Below are 21,109 nucleotides of genomic sequence, written 5' to 3' on the forward strand. Positions count from 1 at the left end.
CGGTCTCAAAATGGCGCTGCCTGCACAGTAGCAGCTATCAACCAAGGTATCATTTTAATCAGTATAACAGCACCAACCTGAGAGTGTCTGTAGGTTACTCAGCACAATCCTGCTGACAGGTTCCTTTAGGCTATGTGCAAACGTAGAATGGACCACTGCGGATTTTTCCGCAGCAGATTTGATAAATCCGGATTTATTGCGGTTTTCCATCTGCAGTTTTCTATTGGAGCAGATGGAAAACTGCTGCGGATTCCGCACAAAGAATTGAGATGCTGCGGAAAAATAATCCGCTGCGTTTCCGCGCGGCTTTTTCCGCAGCATGGGCACAGCGTTTTTGGTTTCCCACAGGTTTACATTGTACTGTAAACTCATGGGAAACTGCTGCGGATCCGCAGCAAAATCCGCATCGTGTGCACATGTTGCATATAGGGCCAACATGACTACTGAGGTCCATGACCGGTCACCTGGGGCATTTGACATGTAACCACTGAGAACCAGGTAAACACAAGATAAAGAATATTAAGGACAGAGCCCCAGAATTAAAGGGCCTTACTAGCCCTCCCCGGGTCCAGATGTGAGTCTAAGCCGTGTCTATTATTGTTGTGAGCTCACCGGATTGTCTTTAGCGCTGTCAGCGTGACGGCTGTGGTGCAGACAATAAGAGGCGCTGGGAGCAGCAGTGGACCAGGGGAAGGCGAGTAAAGCACTATTTGTTTAGAAGGAAACAAAAAATGGGCTATCGCCATAATATTGGTGGGGCGATATGGGAGTGCGACATATCACAGACCACCAGAGATCGGATTTAGAAGGCCTATCTTCGCACCTCCGTCACTTTGTGCCACCTCATTTTGCTGACTGGAGTCACATGACCCAGATGACGGGCAGCGCGCGACCTTTGCCCCCGGAGCCAGCGGCCGCCGGCAGGACGTGCCGCCCTAGGTAAGAGCCGGAGAGATGGCGGCTGTCATTAAGCCCAGGCAGGGTAATAACAGCTGCCGCCACCACCATTAACCCCTGCGGGGAGCCACAGCACCACCAATCATTACTGCTCAACCAGCACACGATGAAAGGCCTAAAAAGCCTCATTACCCCCAGTCTGGAGGCGGAACCGCCACCATTACCGCACCAGGGCGGCGACCAGAGCAAGGAGGAGGATTATTTACCTCAGGAAACCGTCCGCCATGTCCCCCAGGGAACTAACAGCGCCTCGTCAGCCCCAATAACCGTCTCCGACACGAGGCCCGACACCCGCTTACCGTACACCGCCGTCAACGACAAACAACACGAGCCGCAGTCCGGTTACCGCAGCTTATCTGGCAGATTCTTCCACCGAGCGACGCGCAAGCGCAGTACCACCGCAAGCGTCACTGTCAGGCTAGAAACCACCACGCCCCCTTCTCCTCCCCCCCGAACCGCCATCTCATGACAGACGCATGCGCAAGAGAGAAGCTGGAATACGCAGTCACGCAGCTGCACACGTGACTTGCTTGCTCTACGCTAACGTAAATCCTGCTATTCACAAAGGACGGCTGCGCCACGTACAATGCCTACAGCGATGCGTCAGGGGCTGATGGGTTGCTATGGCGATGGTGTACTGAGGCCTTGTCTGTACAACGAATCCAAGGAAGCCTAACTTTGAGTAGTTAAAAGGGGTTCTCCACTTATGGGGGAGAGATTTTATTTTCTTAAATAACTCGGGTTAACAATCATTTTTGTGATAGGGTTTTATTAAACGTTTTGCACCGTTTGCCTTTTATAACCTCTTTTATTGTACTCTGCAGAATGAGCTAACTGAGGGTCTGTTAGCGAGCGCCCCAAGATGACGCCATTTGGGGGGGGGGGGCTTGTCAATTTTTTCTATTTTTTTTCCTCTGAAGATTTATGACCACAAACTACGTAAAAGCTGGGTTTTTTTTCAGGGAAACGGCCTGAAAAAAAGTCAAACGGTGCAACGTTTTTAATGAAATCCAATTACAAAAGGGATTTTTAACACAAAATACATGTATTTAAGGTAGAAAAAAATTATTCCTAAATAATCCCTTTAAGTATAGCATTGACAACAATGATAATAAAGCCTCACCTCCCAACTTTTGTAGCAGAGAAAGCGTGACAAACCATGAGGTGCATTTTGCTTTTGACCACGCCCCTAGCCACACCCATTTGCCAGTTCTTTGGGAAACAAAAATGATTTTTTTACACGAGCTTTTTTTTCAGGCTCCACATAAAAGCCTCTAGAAACAAAAAAAATCCACCGTTCAATTTCGTCTTTAGCCCACAGGGGGCGCAGTTTTCATGAAATCACATCCACTTTGCTTGGACGGTTAAACACATGAGAATTTCCGCGCAAAAAAAAAAAAAACAAGCGCCGCATTTACGCTACACGTGAACACGGCCTAAATATCCAAGCGAAGTGCATCTGATTTCATGAAAGCTCAGGCGCTTTTGTACTGTGCGGTTTCGGAGCATTTTTTCTCTATAGGCTTCTATGTGGAACCTGAAAAAAAACTCAGTAAAAAAAAAAAAAAAATGCTTCTGCATTTTTAAGTGCAGAATCAAAGCTTTTCTTTGCTTAAAAAAAAAAAACGTTACAAAGGACTGAGTGATTTAAAAAAGTAAAATAAAATTTTGTGACGCATTGTACTTTATGTTGGTGATAACGTTAGGGTCATGCGGTTTTAATTTTATGAAAACATCTGAAATTTGCAAAAATTTGCAATTTTCAACCTTTTAATTATTGCGACCTTAACCCCTTACTGACCTTAGACGCCATCAGGCTTCAGCTGATTCTGACAGCTGAAACCCAGCTCTGTGTGCCAGGAGCAACATCCGCACCGCTTCCGGCACTTTATCCCCTTAAAGCGATCCCAGCATTAAGAGAGCAGGCGGAGGGAAGAAAGGATCGGAGACCCCGTGACGTTATCGGGGCTTCACATCTGCACCAAAAACGCATCAAATAAGAGGAAAAAGTCCAAAAGAAACACCGATAATCAGAGAAGGTTGTTATTGCCTCTTATGGTGCGGAAAACGTGCAGAAACAAAGCAGCAGTTACGTTACGTGTGAGCATGAGTTACATTTTTTATGGGTTTAATGGAGAGAAAAAAAGCAGGACTGACGTAAGCAGCTGGATAAAAAAAGCAGAACTGACGTAAGCAGCTGGAGAAAAAAAAAGCAGGACTGATGTAAGCAGTTGGAGAAAAAAAAAGCAGGACTGACGTAAGCAGCTGGAGAAAAAAAGCAGAACTGACGTAAGCAGCTGGAGAAAAAAAAAGCAGGACTGATGTAAGCAGTTGGAGAAAAAAAAAGCAGGACTGACGTAAGCAGCTGGCGAACCTTGGCCCCCGCTCTGAGTCAGATTTCCATCGGCCACATGTCACGATAATGTATAATATGGAGAAGGATTTTTCATTTTTCCTGTTAGCACACATGCTGTGGGCTCTGACCCCCCTTCTCTCTGTGCTTCTGCCTGCTGATATGTTTGTGCGTGAATCCCAAACCTCTCATTGCCCCCACCAAAGGAATTTTTATTGCTCCTGTAGCTGTGGTAGACAATTGTCCCATCTAGTACCAGCTGAAACTGGTCTAGTCTCTCTCAAAAGACATGAGGTTCTTTGTTCTATTATAGTAAGATATTGGGCCACCGATTTTGGCTACAAGAATAATGAGTACATGTTGCGATTTTCCATCGGTAGATCTGTCAACCACCGTAAGGGCTAGCAGCTAAACACAATGAGTACAAAGTGCGGATTTCTCCGGAACCGTGTGGAACAACTAGTACGAATTTGGCATCAATAGAAAGCTAATTTCAATATAAGATGAATGATGCGTGTGTTGTGACTCTGCTAGATTCGGGAGCCAAGCTATGAGAATGATAAATATGGCTGGTGCACTCTATAACTTTGAGGAGAGGGGAGGGGGCAGGCAAACCACCCCCTTTAGTGATGTCACAAGCCTGCAGGTATAAGTTACTGCACTCAACCCAGCCTTCAGTCTTGCCTGAGGAGCTGTTACAGAAGGTCTTGTCTGATGAACTGGGACATTTGGCTCCGCCTACCAGCCTGAAATGACTTAAGCAAAATGTGAGATTTATCTTTCTTTAATCCCTGTTTATTTTATAATTGCTTTTATAAACACTGCCTAATCTTTTGGAGTAAACTATAAAACTACTAGTTCGTATTCTTCATGTTCTATGCAAATTTCTCACGTGCCTGAAGTTAATTACGCTACTAATTTGGGTTGGCTCTGAACCCCTCTGTGGAGAAATCTGAGCTGGTGGCAGCGAAGTGTGTTCTGGGCTAGGTGGGTACCGCTGGCAGCAACGGAACGGGATTTTATAAGCTATTGTCTGGATGCGGCATGAGCATTTATAATTCTCTCGCTGCAGTGTACCTGCTAGCCAGTCCACAGTGAAGCGGCCCGTCCGGCGACCAATTATCCTAGGTGTAGTTCCCTGACTGACCTGAGGATAAGGGGGGCGCCGGAGAGCTGCAAGTCCCAAAGCAGAACTGGAAAGCGGGATATACATAAATCCCTGCAGTTCATGATATTGTAGCAGCAGTGGGATAACTAAAATAAATCCCTGCGGTAAATTGATAGGCCAATAGACTTGTTTGTGTTTTCATCACATTGCAGCAGTGGAGGGATAACTAAGCTAAGCCCCCTGCACATGTGATAGCCGTGTGCTGGCCAAAGGTCACCCCGATCCGTGACATATTGTTGGCAGCACGGTGGGAATTGTGACACCACATCTGAAGTACAAGTATGGCGGATGTGCAGGAGCAGGATCAGGAGTTGACTCCATAAAGCCCGTATTCCGATGGCGTTATACAGCCGGCACCGGAGTCAGCTCCGATCTCAACAGTTTAACCCCTGACATGCTGCTAATCAGGACAGCGGCATTTAAGAGGTTGGAAATGGGGAATAAGAGTAGCTTCAGAGTCCCCTTTTAAGGCTATGTTCACATGACGCGTTTTTACTGCCGTCTTTCATGCAAATTTTACAGTACCAGCAAAAGCTATGAGTTTTCAGAAATCTCATGCGCAAACTTTTTTTTTTTTTTTTTTTCCTGACTGAATTGGAAAACTGCTGCATTTTTGCAAACTGCAGCAAGTCACTTCTTTCAGCGTTTTTGCAGCGTTTACTCATAGAAAGCAACGAGTGAGTGCAAAATCGCAGCAAAAAATGCAATTTTCTAATTTCAGAAAGGAAGCATCAACATGTTTTTTATGCACTAAACTTAAAAAAAAAAACAAAAAAAAAAACACAATAAAATCGAAGCAAATTCGCAGCAAAAAAAATGCAACAAAAACCTGATTTTTTTGTAAGCAGCTTCTTTACTGCCAAGAGAACAAGTTTTGTCTAACAAAAAAAGCTTGAGCTGGTAGTAGGGTCATGTATCAGGCTGCCTCCATTGGCCCTGACATGAGACATGTAATGACTGACAGTCTGCTCTCCTGATCTACCTGTCTCACACTAGTAACGCCCCCTTTCATTTAAAATAAGCACTGGAGGCGGAGTCTCATGAAGATCTATGTCCGGCCCATAGATCTTAACAGCTCATTTACATATTAAGCAAAACATTTATTTCTCTGGCAGAAGAAATCGGATCACAGATATCGGGATATCATTTTATTCAGCTTCCATGTAGACGGCTTAGGAGGATCGATCCTACTGACAGATTCCCTTTAAGAATTTCTTATGTGCTTCTGTATTATTTTATACCATTTTATATTTAAGCGGTAGATATCAAACTATATTTTATAATGTTTTTTTTTTTTTTTTTTTAATTTTATATATATATTATTCCAGGATTTTAGATATGTTCACTTACATCCGAGCGTTTCGAGAAGGGATTTTTTTCAGATTTTTTTTTTTTTTTCAATCTTTAGCAAATCTTAAGAGCTCTTCCCTGCACCTATAAAATGTAAGGTAAAGTATTCTTGTAAGTGTAAATGGCAGGTGTTTGAGAATGACTGGACGTGAAGAACACTGGAAATGGTAGCGGTGAAATGAGCAGGAAATGGCAGGGTAACTGGCGTGACAGCACATTATCTGGTGTGAGTGCAACTTTAGGAAAGAAGTCTATAGATTAAAGGGGGCAACGACAGATTGTTTTTGTAAAGGTTGGAAATTGACAGTTAAAGCAAAAAAAGGGTAAAAAGACAAAACAAAAATAGAAACAAAAATAAAACCAAAGCAAATAAAACAAAACAAAACAGATAAAACTAAAGTTTTGTGTACATGACTGTATTATGGATTCTACAGAACTCTATAGATTGAAGGGAGTATCACCAGATTGTTTTTGTAATGGTTGGAAATTGACAGTTAAAGCAAAAAAAAAGGGTAAAAAAATAAACAAAAATAGAAGAAAAAACAAACAAAAACAAAGCAAAAATAAAAGAAACAGCTTAAAACTAAACTATTGTGTACATGGCTGGATTATGGATTCCATAGAATTCTACAGATTGAAGGGGGTATCACCAGATTGATTTTGTAAAGGTTGGAAATTGACAGTTAAAGCAAAAAAATGGTAAAAAACAAAACAGACAAAATTAAAGTTTTGTGTTCATGGATGGAATATAGATGATATAGAATTCTATAGATTAAGGGGGTATCACCAGATTGTTTTTGGAGTTTGGAAATTGACTGTTTGAAGCAAAAAATGGGTAAAAAAAAAGAAACAAAAATAGTAAAAAAAAAACAAAAACAAAACAAAAAATAAAAGAAACAGATAAAACTAAAGTTTTGTGTTCATGGCTGGAATATGGATGATACAGAATTCTATAGATTAAAGGGGGTATCACCAGATTGTTTTTGGAGTTTGGAAATTGACTATTTGAAGCAAAAAAAAGGGTTAAAAAAATAAGCAAAAATAATAAAAAAATACATATACGAAGCAGATAAAACTAAAGTTTTGTGTACATGGCTGGATTATGGATTCCATAGAATTCTATAGATTGAATGGGGTATCACCAGATTGTTTTTGTAAAGGTTGGAAATTGACTGTTAAAGCAAACAAAAAGGTAAAAAAATAAACAAAAATAGAATAAAAAAACAAACAAAAACAAAGCAAAAATAAAAGAAACGGCTAAAACTAAAGTATTGTGTACATGGCTGGATTGTGGATTCTATAGAATTCTATAGATTGAAGGGTATATCACAAGATTGCTTTTGTAAAGGTTGGGAATTGACTGTTAAAGCAAAAAAGGGTAAAAAAAATTAAAAAAAAAAAAAAAAGGAAAAAAAACAAAAATAAAAGAAACAGCTAAAACTAAAGTATTGTGTACCTGACTGGATTATGGATTCTATAGAATTCTGTAGATTTAAGGGGGTATCATCAGATTGTTTTTGTAAAGGTTGGAAATTGACTGTTACAGCAAAAAAAGGATTAAAAAAAAATAAACAAAAATATAAAAAAAAGAAAGAAAAAGCTAAAGCTAAAGTTTTGTTTACATGGCTGGATTATGGATTCTACAGAATTCTTTAAATTGAAGGGGGCATCATCAGATTATTTTTTGTAGGGGCTCATACATAGGACGGTCTGAGCGCTGTCCGTGAAAAAAACGGACAGCACTCCGTCCAATGTTATTCAATGAGGCAGTGCAGATGAGCGATTGTACAACTATTGTACCCACACTAGTTTCATCCATAGCTCACCCATTCAAATCATGGGCGCGTGAAAAAAAATCATACGCCATACAGAAACACATTTACAGATACATTGCAGTTCTGTAGCATAGGAAACTGTAAATGGTTAATAGCTGCAAAAAAAAACAAAACAAAAAAAAAACGGATTGTATAAGTATAACAAAAGAACAAAAAAATAATTCCACTTTTCTGAATGAAGCTGACCAATTTTTAATACACTCGAGTGAACCTACCCTATAAGGTTGGAGATTGACTGGCAAAGCAGAAACGAAAAGGTAAAAATAATAAACCAAAAAAAAAAAAAAGAAAGATGAAAAAAGATATAAAACCTAAAATAAAAAATACAAGCACAGCTAAAACTAAGGTTTCGTGTACATGGCTGGAATATGGATTGTGTAGAAGTCTAGAGATTAAAGGGGCTTTGCCAGATTGTTTTTTATAAAGCTTTGGAAATTGCAGCAAAAAAAAAAAAATAGAAAAAAAAGAATAAAGTGAAGCTAAAAGGAAATAAGACAAAAAAAAATTGCTAAAACTAAGTTTTGGCGGGCATGGCTGGATTATGGATTCTGTAGATTAAAGGGCGTAGCACCACATTGGTTTTGTAAGGTTTTGTAAAAAATAGAAACTGACTGTAAAGCAAAAAAAAATATAAAAAAAAATATATATATAGAAAAAAAAAACAAGTAATAATAATAATAATAATAATAATAATAAATAAAGAACTAAAACTAAGGTTTGGCATACATGGCTGAATTAAGGATTCTATAGATGTTTATAGATTAATGGGGTATCACCAGATTGTCTTTGTAAAGGTTGATAAGTGGTTAAAGAACAGCAATATCAGGCGGAAAGGATAAAAAGGACGTTGCGGGACCGCCAGAGTTTTTAAAGTGATAGAATATTTATTAGCTTGTAATTTGCAAATAAATCTTTTTGCATGTAGAAAATAAAAGCTAAATGTTAAGGGGATCTGGGTATAATAAAACGGGAATTTCTGTTGCCAATTTGGCAAATTGTCAGTTTCGGCAATTTTTGTAAACTTCATATCCGGGGTCGGTACGTCCGGAGGTCTGCGCCTATTACTTGTTTGTTAGTCATTGATAGTATTGCTTTTATATTACTGTTGGTGTTTGCGCCACACAAAAGTATCCACCACGACTCCATCCTTCAACATAAAAACCTGCTTTATTGCTACACGCGGATTCCTTTTACCTGACCCACTTGTCCCTAATTGTCTCCCTGTTGTGTTTGTCTTCGTCCCTGCTGAACCACCTATTCCAGACAAATGAATTAGAGCGGCAATTTGTCATTCGATTTCAGTCATGTGTCTCGGCTTTCTGATCGATACGCATTCCGTTCCGCCCTATGGGAAATAGGGATATACTATGAAAATGACAAAATAATGATTACAGCTTGGTATGTGTATATTTCAATGCATTAAAGGGGCTGTCCCTTGAAGACAACTCCTGTCTGATCGATTGTCTGCTAGATAAAACAAAGTCCCACTCATAAAGGCTATGCAGGGCAACTTGCATGACATAAAGGTTCTGTGGATCATGAGGACTCCACGCCTGACCAGCAGACCTGTTTTGGTGGCAAGGGGGAAGTGGTGTGACCTGCACAGTATCCAGCAGATAATTCCGGAGTGGATAGGCTGATCGGTGTACAGTCATGAGGAAAACTAAGCACACCATTTTACTTCTATGATTTTATGTGTTAGGAAATAATAAAACAAACATCTGGTCCTTAGAAGATCTTAAAATAAGGCAAACACAACCTCGAGTGAAGAAAGCACCGAGTCATTATCTATTTAACATAAACTTGGTCAAAATGCAGAAGCAGTGTGGAAAGTTCAGTACAAGCAACATCAACATGTGTGACCACCTCTATAAAAGCAGAAGTTTTGGCAGTTTGCTGGTCCAAAGCATTCAGGCTTGTGTAAACACAGTGCCAAGAAGGAAAAACATCACCAAACATCTTAGAAAAGCAATTATTGTTGCCCATCAATCCGGGAAGGTTTATAAGGCCATTCCCCCCAAAAAGAACCCTTGGAGTCCATCATTCTACATTAAGAAAAATTCATCAGTGTAAAACATTCAAAACCTTTGACTATTTTCCCAGGAGTAGACCTCTTAGAAACGTCATCCTAAGGTAAAACCATGCAGTAATCAGAGAAACTGCAAATAATAAAAATAAGAGCCTAAGCTTAGACTCTAAAGGCCTCATTTAGCATGTTATTTATCCAAGTTCATGGTAGTACACTTAAAAAAAAAAGAGAATAAAGAAGTATGGCTTGCTTGGTATGACTTCCAGAAGAAAACATCTTTTTTTCTTAGAGGAACATGGCAGCAAAGCTAAAGTTTTAAAAGTTTAGTCACCACAAGACTTCTGGAACAGTGTCCTATGGAGAGATGATACCAACGTGAAGATAGTTGGCCTTCATGCCCTGTACCATGTTTGGCGAAAACCAAACACAGCATATTAGCACGAATACCTCAAACCAATCATCAATCTCAATGGTGGAAGGGTGATGATTTGGGCCACAGCTACAGGACCTGGGCACCTTGCAGTCATTGAGTTGACCATGAACTCCAGTGTACACCAAAGTATTCTAGAGTCAAATATGAGGCCATCTTTCCAAAACCTAAAAAAGCTGGGTTATGCAACAGGACAATAATCCTCAGAAGCTAACTTACATCAGATGACAAGACAAGAAACAAGATCTTGCAATGCCGCCATCAAAGTCTAGACCTCAACGTAATAGAAATGCTCCTGGTGGGACCTTAAACGAATGCCCACGAACCTCACTGAATGTTGTAAAGAAAACTGGACCAAATTCTTCCAGATCGATGTGCGAATCTGATAGAGTCATACAGAAAACTATTACTTCAAATTATTGCTGCTGACTGTGGTTCCTCAAACTATTGATACCTGGGGTGTACTTAATTAATAACGCACTGCTTGGTAAATAAATAATGACACTGTGTAATTTGTCATGGTTGGATGTTCATCTGAGGTTGTCTTTACCTAATTTTAAGAGTCTTTTAAGGATAAGATTTTTTTTTATGCCCTGACGCTTAAAACCATAGCATTTGGAAAAGGTGTACTTAGTTTTTCACTTGATTGTGTATGCATGTATATTGATGGAGAAAGGCTTTCTTTATGTCATCCCACACCTTCGATGTCAGTGTTCGGACTGTCACTAGGCTGCAGCAGTTTGATAGCCTCACGTCAGATTGTTGGGTTGAGTCTTGTGGTGGACACACAGCAGTCTATTGGCATCGGTGCGGGGGTCCTGCAGAACAGTAGCCCCTTCAGATATTTTCTTGCACCTGACCTGCACTGTGCAGGAACTTCAATGGAGCGAAATTCATTTTTTTTCAAAATCTCTGTAATGGGAACGCAACCCTTTGTTCTAAATCAAGAATCAAGAATCAAGGGTATACAGTAGTCAGAGTCTCAGCGATCTGTAGGTTATCGCCGAACATTATCACACAAGAAACCCAATTCTTATCTCAAACAATTAGTGCACATACACATAGCTATCTATATTCAACTGTCCATATGTGCAGCATAGTCCCTGCATATTTCCATGTATGATTGTATGTTCATTCAATGAATATTCTAGGTACTTTTACCTACTCACACTTTTTGAAGGAACTTGGCAGGAGATTGTTCCAAACATCTTGGAGAACTAACCACAGATCTTCTATGGATGTCACTTGTAGAAATCCTAGATGTTAAGATCAGGGCTCCGTGGGGGCCGGACCATCCCTTCCATGACTCCTTGTTCTTTTATGCTGAAGATAGTTCTATTATATTCAGCTTCCTACAATCTACACGTTTTTGCGATTTTGTGTTTTTCCTCCTTCTTTCAAGAGTCATGACATTCTGAGTCTCATAACTTGTTTTTTTTTTTAAATTTTTCCATCGACAAAGCTTTATGAAGGCTTCTTTTTTTTGTGTGCATCGAACTGATGATTTATTGATAACATTTTGGTGTACATATCATATCTAAATTTATTAATTTATTTTAATGTTTTTTTTAGGGGGGGGGAAGTGGAGAGGGGGTTGGTGGCAACCGAAAAAAAAAAGGCAATTCTGGTAGTTAAATTTTTCCTGTTTCACCATTGATTTTATGGTATAATTATTTTTAGATTTTATTGGTTTGAGCAATTTCGCATGCAGTAATATAAAATACCGTGTATACAGTTTTTATTATTTTTTTACACTTTGATATTAATTATTGGAAAAAAGGGAAATAAATTAAACATTTACATCTTAGTATATATATATATATATATATATATATATATATCTATATATATATATATATACATATATATATATATACAGTTAGGGCCAGAAATATTTGGACAGTGACACAAGTTTTGTTATTTTAGCTGTTTACAAAAACATGTTCAGAAATAAAATTATATATGTAATATGGGCTGAAAGTGCACACTCCCAGCTGCAATATGATAGTTTCCACATCCAAATCGGAGAAAGGGTTTAGGAATCATAGCTCTGTAATGCATAGCGTCCTCTTTTTCAAGGGACCAAAAGTAATTGGACAATGGACTCTAAGGGCTGCAATTAACTCTGAAGGCGTCTCCCTCGTTAACCTGTAATCAATGAAGTAGTTAAAAGGTCAGGGGTGGATTCCAGGTGTGTGGTTTTGCATTTGGAAGCTGTTGCTGTGAGCAGACAACATGCGGTCAAAGGAACTCTCAATTGAGGTGAAGCAGAACATCCTGAGGCTGAAAAAAAAAGAAAAAATCCATCAGAGAGATAGCAGACATGCTTGGAGTAGCAAAATCAACAGTTGGGTACATTCTGAGAAAAAAGGAATTGACTGGTGAGCTTGGGAACTCAAAAAGGCCTGGGCGTCCACGGATGACAACAGTGGTGGATGATCGCCGCATACTTAATTTGGTGAAGAAGAACCCGTTCACAACATCAACTGAAGTCCAGAACACTCTCAGTGAAGTAGGTGTATCTGTCTCTAAGTCAACAGTAAAGAGAAGACTCCATGACAGTAAATACAAAGGGTTCACATCTAGATGCAAACCATTCACCAATACCAAAAATAGACAGAAAAACACCTCAAGAAGCCAGCTCAGTTCTGGAAAAGTATTCTATGGACAGATGAGACAAAGATCAACCTGTACCAGAATGATGGGAAGAAAAAAGTTTGGAGAAGAAAGGGAACGGCACATGATCCAAGGCACACCACATCCTCTGTAAAACATGGTGGAGGCAACGTGATGGCATGGGCATGCATGGCTTTCAATGGCACTGGGTCACTTGTGTTTATTGATGACATAAGAGCAGACAAGAGTAGCCGGATGAATTCTGAAGTGTACCGGGATATACTTTCAGCCCAGATTCAGCCAAATGCTGCAAAGTTGATTGGACGGCGCTTCATAGTACAGATGGACAATGACCCCAAGCATACAGCCAAAGCTACCCAGGAGTTCATGAGTGCCAAAAAGTGGAACATTCTGCAATGGCCAAGTCAATCTCCAGATCTAAACCCAATTGAGCATGCATTTCACTTGCTCAAATCCAGACTTAAGACGGAAAGACCCACAAACAAGCAAGACCTGAAGGCTGCGGCTGTAAAGGCCTGGCAAAGCATTAAGAAGGAGGAAACCCAGCGTTTGGTGATGTCCATGGGTTCCAGACTTAAGGCAGTGATTGCCTCCAAAGGATTTGCAACAAAATATTGAAAATAAAAATATTTTGTTTGGGTTATGTTTATTTGTCCAATTACTTTTGACCTCCTAAAATGTGGAGTGTTTGTAAAGAAATGTGTACAATTCCTACATTTTCTATCAGATATTTTTGTTCAACCCTTCAAATTAAACGTTACAATCTGCACTTGAATTCTATTGTAGAGGTTTCATTTCAAATCCAATGTGGTGGCATGCAGAGCCCAACTCGCGAAAATTGTGTCACTGTCCAAATATTTCTGGCCCTAACTGTATATATATATATATATATATATACATACTGCGTTCTTTGTAATATATAAATATATATGTATTTTATGTATTTTTTTTAACTAGTCCCCTTATGGGACTTGAACCTACAATCTCTTGATCCCCTGTGCGGTACATTGCAATACTACAGTATTGCAGTGTATCGTGAAGTAGACAATATCCTATAAAACCCAGTCACAGGCCTTTCTTTGTAAGAGATGTAACAATGGCAGACATGGATGCCTTCGTACTTTTTGCCCATATTAGAAGATCAATATTATTACAGCACAATGAAAGTTAGGGGCCCTGTTGAATATTTTGCATTAGGGCTCACAAGCTTCAAGTTACGCCACTGTATGTATTACAACCTGTACCTGCGTTGCATGGAGCGGGCCCAGCTCCTGAGCCCGTGCCGCAGTGCTGCCATCAGGGAATTACTGCCCTGATTGACATATGGAGCCCAGTCAGCAGAGGGGGCCCGCATCGGGCCCCGTCTCTTCTGCTGATTGGGCCCCGGCAGCGGGATTTTGCCGAGACGCAGGGTTCAGTTACTCTATTACCATGCGGGCCCGTGATGGGAACTGTTAATGTGTGATTAGTGACAAGTGGAGTTTTTCCAAGAGAGAGCGGTGGGGATGTGGACAGTTCGAGGGGTGGAGCCTGGGCGGAGTCTGATGGGGGCCCCGAAAATGTTGCCAATAGTGGCAGCCCTGCCGCTCCGTACCGTGTGATATATACGTGATACATATTAGACAAAATCAAAAGGCTTTGCTGGAACCTGGTTCAGTGGTCAAATCGGTGGCCTACAACTGCCACACCAGAATCATGCAAACCTCCTACCACCTGGTGGCATCTCTGATGCTTCATCTGATTAGTAAGCCAGACGCGACCATATGCGCGTGTCACGCGGTAATTATGACGTTGCGTCCAGCTTATTAAGTCTCTGGATCGGCATGTACGTCAGACCTGCTCATTTATAAAGTTACTAGATGGTGGCCCGATTCTAAGGCATCGGGTATTCTAGAATATGCATGTCCACGTATATTGCACAGCCCACGTAGTATATTGCCCAGTCACGTAGTATATTGCCCAGCCACGTAGTATATTGCCGAGTCACGTAGTATATTGCCCAGTCACGTAGTATATTGCCCAGCCACGTAGTATATTGCCGAGTCACGTAGTATATTGCCCAGCCACATAGTATATTGCCCAGCCACGTAGTATATTGCCCAGTCACGTAGTATATTGCCCAGCCACGTAGTATATTGTCCAGCCACATAGTATATTGCCCAGCCACGTAGTATATTGCCCAGTCACGTAGTATATTGCCCAGCCACGTAGTATATTGCCCAGCCATGTAGTATATTGCCCAGCCACATAGTATATTGCCCAGCCACACAGTATATTGCCCGGCCACGTAGTATATTGCCCAGCCACGTAGTATATTGCCCAGCCATGTAGTATATTGGCCAGCCACGTAGTATATTGCCCAGTCACGTAGTATATTGCCCAGCCATGTAGTATATTGGCCAGCCACTTAGTATATTGCCCAGCCACGTAGTATATTGCCCAGTCACGTAGTATATTGCCCAGTCACGTAGTATATTGCCCAGCCATGTAGTATATTGGCCAGCCACGTAGTATATTGCCCAGCCACGTAGTATATTGCCCAGTCACGTAGTATATTGCCCAGCCATGTAGTATATTGCCCAGTCACGTAGTATATTGCCCAGCCATGTAGTATATTGGCCAGCCACGTAGCATATTGCCCAGCCATGTAGTATATTGCCCAGTCACGTAGTATATTGCCCAGCCATGTAGAATATTGGCCAGCCACGTAGTATATTGCCCAGCCACGTAGTATATTGCCCGTGGGCCCGTGATGGGAACTGTTAATGTGTGATTAGTGACAAGTGGAGTTTTTCCAAGAGAGAGCGGTGGGGATGTGGACAGTACATGCCCAGTCATGTAGTATATTGCCCAGCCATGTAGTATATTGCCCAGTCACGTAGTATATTGCCCAGCCACGTAGTATATTGCCCAGCCATGTAGTATATTGCCCAGCCACGTAGTATATTGCCCAGCCACGTAGTATATTGCCAAGCCACGTAGTATATTGCCCAGCTACGTAGTATATTGCCCAGCTACGTAGTATATTGCCCAGTCACGTAGTATATTGCCCAGTCACATAGTATATTGCCCAGTCACGTAGTATATTGCCCAGCCACGTAGTATATTGCCCAGCCACGTAGTATATTGCCCAGTCACATAGTATATTGCCCAGTCACGTAGTATATTGCCCAGCCACGTAGTATATTGCCCAGCCACGTAGTATATTGCCCAGTCACATAGTATATTGCCCAGTCACGTAGTATATTGCCCAGCCACGTAGTATATTGCCCAGCCACGTAGTATATTGCCCAGTTACGTAGTATATTGCCCTGTCACATAGTATATTGCACAGAGACGTAGTATACAGCACAGACACGTAGTATATTGCCCAGCTACATAGTATATTGCACAGCCACGTAGTATATTGCCCAGCCACGTAGTATATTGCCCAGCCATGTAGTATATTGGCCAGCCACGTAGTATATTGCCCAGTCACGTAGTATATTGCCCAGCCATGTAGTATATTGGCCAGCCACGTAGTATATTGCCCAGCCATGTAGTATATTGGCCAGCCACTTAGTATATTGCCCAGCCACGTAGTATATTGCCCAGTCACGTAGTATATTGCCCAGCCATGTAGTATATTGGCCAGCCACGTAGTATATTGCCCAGCCACGTAGTATATTGCCCAGTCACGTAGTATATTGCCCAGCCATGTAGTATATTGGCCAGCCACGTAGCATATTGCCCAGCCATGTAGTATATTGCCCAGCCACGTAGTATATTGCCCAGTCACGTAGTATATTGCCCAGCCATGTAGTATATTGGCCAGCCACGTAGTATATTGCCCAGCCATGTAGTATATTGGCCAGCCACTTAGTATATTGGCCAGCCACGTAGTATATTGCCCAGCCACGTAGTATATTGCCCAGCCATGTAGTATATTGGCCAGCCACGTAGTATATTGCCCAGCCACGTAGTATATTGCCCAGCCACGTAGTATATTGCCCAGCCATGTAGTATATTGGCCAGCCACGTAGTATATTGCCCAGCCACGTAGTATATTGCCCAGTCACATAGTATATTGCCCAGTCACGTAGTATATTGCCCAGCCACGTAGTATATTGCCCAGCCACGTAGTATATTGCCCAGTTACGTAGTATATTGCCCTGTCACAAAGTATATTGCACAGAGACGTAGTATACAGCACAGACACGTAGTATATTGCCCAGCTACATAGTATATTGCACAGCCACGTAGTATATTGCCCAGCCACGTAGTATATTGCCCAGCCATGTAGTATATTGGCCAGCCACGTAGTATATTGCCCAGTCACGTAGTATATTGCCCAGTCATGTAGTATATTGGCCAGCCACGTAGTATATTGCCCAGCCATGTAGTATATTGGCCAGCCACTTAGTATATTGCCCAGCCACGTAGTATATTGCCCAGTCACGTAGTATATTGCCCAGCCATGTAGTATATTGGCCAGCCACGTAGTATATTGCCCAGCCACGTAGTATATTGCCCAGCCATGTAGCATATTGGCCAGCCACGTAGCATATTGCCCAGCCATGTAGTATATTGCCCAGCCACGTAGTATATTGCCCAGTCACGTAGTATATTGCCCAGCCACGTAGTATATTGCCTAGCCACGTAGTATATTGCCCAGTCACATAGTATATTGCCCAGTCACGTAGTATATTGCCCAGCCACGTAGTATATTGCCCAGCCACGTAGTATATTGCCCAGTTACGTAGTATATTGCCCTGTCACATAGTATATTGCACAGAGACGTAGTATACAGCACAGACACGTAGTATATTGCCCAGCTACATAGTATATTGCACAGCCACGTAGTATATTGCCCAGCCACGTAGTATATTGCCCAGCTACGTAGTATATTGCACAGCCATGTAGTATATTGCCCAGTCACGTAGTATATTGCCCAGCCACGTAGTATATTGCCCAGCCACGTAGTATATTGACCAGCCACGTAGTATATTGCCCAGCTACGTAGTATATTGCCCAGTTACGTAGTATATTGCCCTGTCACGTAGTATATTGCCCAGTCACGTATTATGTTGCCCAGCCACGTAGTATACAGCACAGAGCCATGTAGTATACTGCCCAGTCACGTAGTATATAGCACAGCCCACGCAGTATATAGCAGCCACGTAGTATATAACACTGCCCACGCAGTATATAGCAGCCACGTAGTATATAACACTGCCCACGCAGTATATAACAGCCACGTAATATATAGCACAGCCCACGGAGTATATCACACAGCCCACGGAGTATATAACACTGGCCATGTAGTATACAGCACAGAGCCACGCGGTATCTAACACAGCCCACGTAGTATACAGCAGTGTGGGCACCATATCCCTGTTAAAAAAAATAATTAAAATAAAAAATAGTTATATACTCACCTCCTGGGATCCAGCGGAGCTCCGAGAATATGTGCGCGGCTGCCGCCATCTTCCGTTCCAAGGATGCATTGCGAAATTACCCAGATGACTTAGCGGTCTCGCGAGACTGCTAAGTCTTCTGGGTAATTTCGCAATGCATCGCCGGGAACGGAAGATGGCGGCAGGCGCGAGCGGCTCGGCGGACTACGGAGGGTGAGTATAGCAGGTTTTTTGTTTTTTTTATTACTTTTAACATTACATTTTTTTACTATTGATGTTGCATAGGCAGCATCAATAGTACATTAAAAAGTTGGGGACACACAGGGTTAATAGCGACGATAATGGAGTGTGTTACCCGCGGCATAAACCCTGTGTGAGCGGTGAGTGGAGGGGAGTATGCGGGCGCCGGCCACTGACTGCGGGGAGTAAGGAGCGGCCATTTTCTTCCGGACTGTGCCCGTCGCTGATTGGTCAGCGACTTGGATTTCCAGGACAGACAGAGGCCGCGACCAATGAATATCAGTGACAGACAGACAGAAAGACAGACAGACGGAAGTGACCCTTAGACAATTATATAGTAGATGCAGGACCCTGGTACAGCAGCCATATTGGTAATCCGTGATTTTCAATCAACACCTCTCCTACCTGCTGTCATCCCCGACACTAAGCCCATCACTAGGGATGAGCAGACCTGTGGATGTTTGGGTTCGTCTAGTTCAACCGAACTTTAATCCAAAGTTCGGTTTGGGTACCAGAACTCTACCTGAACTTGAGCGAGAACCCCATAGAAGTCATCTTTGATGTAAAAGGGCTGTAAGATGGCCATAATAAGGGCCAGGGGTCTCTCTTTCCTTCTGAACACTAAAACAGACTTCCGGGAGCCCCGGACATTAGGTATTCGGTACGAACCTCAAACTTACAGTTTGGGTTCTTCATCTCTACCCAGCACGGCATGATTGTTGCGGGACAACACACGGTGGCCTTATGAATCAGAAGAGGCGCCTGGATGACACAGGTAGTAGAAGGTTTGCAGGGCTCTGGATTGTCAGCCATGGACTACCTACATGTTCTCTAGACCAGGATCATCTGGATTGGCAGCCATGGACTACCGATATGTTCTCTAGACCAGGATCAACTGGATTGGAAGCCATGGACTACCAACATGTCCTCTAGACCAAGATCATCCGGATTGTCAGCCATGGACTTCCAACATGTCCTCTAGACCAGGATCATCTGGATTGACAGCCATTGACTACCGACATGTCCTCTAGACCAGGATCATCTGGATTGGCAGCCATGGACTACCTATATGTCCTCTAGACCAGGATCATCTGGATTGGCAGCCATGGACAACCGACATGTCCTCTAGACCAGGATCATCTGGATTGGAAGCCACAGACTGCCGACATGTCCTCTAGACCGGGATCATCTGGATTGGCAGCCATGGACTACCGATATATTCTCTAGACCAGGATCATCTGGATTGGAAGCCATGGACTACCAACATGTCCTCTAGACCAGGATAATCTGTATTGGCAACCAAGGACTACCGACACGTCTAGACCGGGATCATTTGGATTGGCAGCCATGGACTACCAACATGTCCTCTAGACCAGAATAATCTGGATTGGCAGCCATGGACTACCGATATGTTCTCTAGACCAGGATCATCTGGATTGGCAGCCATGGACTACCAATATGTCATCTAGACCAGGATCATCTGGATTGGAAGCCATGGACTACCGACATGTCCTCTAGACCAGGATAACTGGATTGGCAGCCATGGACTACCGATATGTCCTGTAGACCAGGATCATCTGGATTGGCAGCCATGGACTACCGATATGTCCTCTAGGCCAGGATCATCTGGATTGGAAGCCATGGACTACCGACATGTCCTCTAGACCAGGATAACTGGATTGGCAGCCATGGACTACCGATATGTCCTGTAGACCAGGATCATCTGGATTGGCAGCCATGGACTACCGATATGTCATCTAGGCCAGGATCATCTGGATTGGAAGCCATGGACTACCGACATGTCCTCTAGACCGGGATCATCTGGATTAGCAGCCATGGACTACACACATGTCCTCTAGAGCAGGATCATCTGGATTGAAAGCCATGGACTACTGACATGTCCTCTAGACCGGGATCATCTGGATTAGCAGCCATGGACTACACACATGTCCTCTAGACCAGGATCATCTGGATTGAAAGCCATGGACTACCGACATGTCCTCTAGACCAGGATAACTGGATTGGCAGCCATGGACTACCGATATATCCTCTAGACCAGGATCATCTGGATTGGCAGCCATGGACTACCGATATGTCCTCTAGACCAGGATCATCTGGATTGGTAGCCATGGACAACCGACGTCCTCTAGGCCAGGATCATCTGGATTGGAAGCCATGGACTACCGACGTCCTCTAGACCAGGATCATCTGGATTGGAAGCCATGGACTACCGACATGTCCTCTAGACCAGGATCATCTGGATTGGTAGCCATGGACTACTGACGTCCTCTAGACCAGGATAATCTGGATTATCAGCCATGGACTACTGATATGTCCTCTAGACCAGGATCATCCTGATTGGTAGCCATGGACAACCGACGTCCTCTAGGCCAGGATCATCTGGATTGGAAGCCATGGACTACCGACGTTCTCTAGACCAGGATCATCTGGATTGGAAGCCATGGACTACCAACATGTCCTCTAGACCAGGATCATCTGTATTGGCAGCCAAGGACTACCGACACGTCTAGACTGGGATCATTTGGATTGGCAGCCATGGACTACCAACATGTCCTCTAGACCAGGATAATATGGATTGGCAGCCATGGACTACCGATATGTCCTCTAGACCAGGATCATCTGGATTGGCAGCCATGGACTACCGATATGTCATCTAGACCAGGATCATCTGGATTGGAAGCCATGGACTACCG

At 42.6% G+C, this 21,109-nt stretch overlaps 2 protein-coding genes across 3 annotated transcripts in view; one reads left to right on the forward strand and one right to left on the reverse strand.

Annotated features, from left to right (window-relative positions):
- DEDD2 (death effector domain containing 2) overlaps positions 1-1,387 on the reverse strand; it is a 36,103-nt gene extending 34,716 nt beyond the window's left edge. Inside the window, exon 1 of one of the 2 annotated variants that reach the window (XM_069742094.1) lies at positions 1,257-1,387. The gene's annotated coding sequence lies outside the window, so the exon portion shown is untranslated. Of the gene's footprint in view, positions 1-1,163 lie in introns of both variants that reach the window. The other variant, XM_069742095.1, reaches the window with a different exon arrangement.
- A 2,621-nt stretch (positions 1,388-4,008) lies between these two features.
- Positions 4,009-21,109, forward strand: part of LOC138650885 (zinc finger protein 574-like) — a 54,206-nt gene continuing 37,105 nt past the window's right edge. Inside the window, exon 1 of the mRNA XM_069740741.1 lies at positions 4,009-4,077. The gene's annotated coding sequence lies outside the window, so the exon portion shown is untranslated. The remainder of the gene's footprint in view (positions 4,078-21,109) is intronic.

Source organism: Ranitomeya imitator, chromosome 10, assembly GCF_032444005.1.
Source record: "Ranitomeya imitator isolate aRanImi1 chromosome 10, aRanImi1.pri, whole genome shotgun sequence".
NCBI classification, from domain to species: domain Eukaryota; kingdom Metazoa; phylum Chordata; class Amphibia; order Anura; family Dendrobatidae; genus Ranitomeya; species Ranitomeya imitator.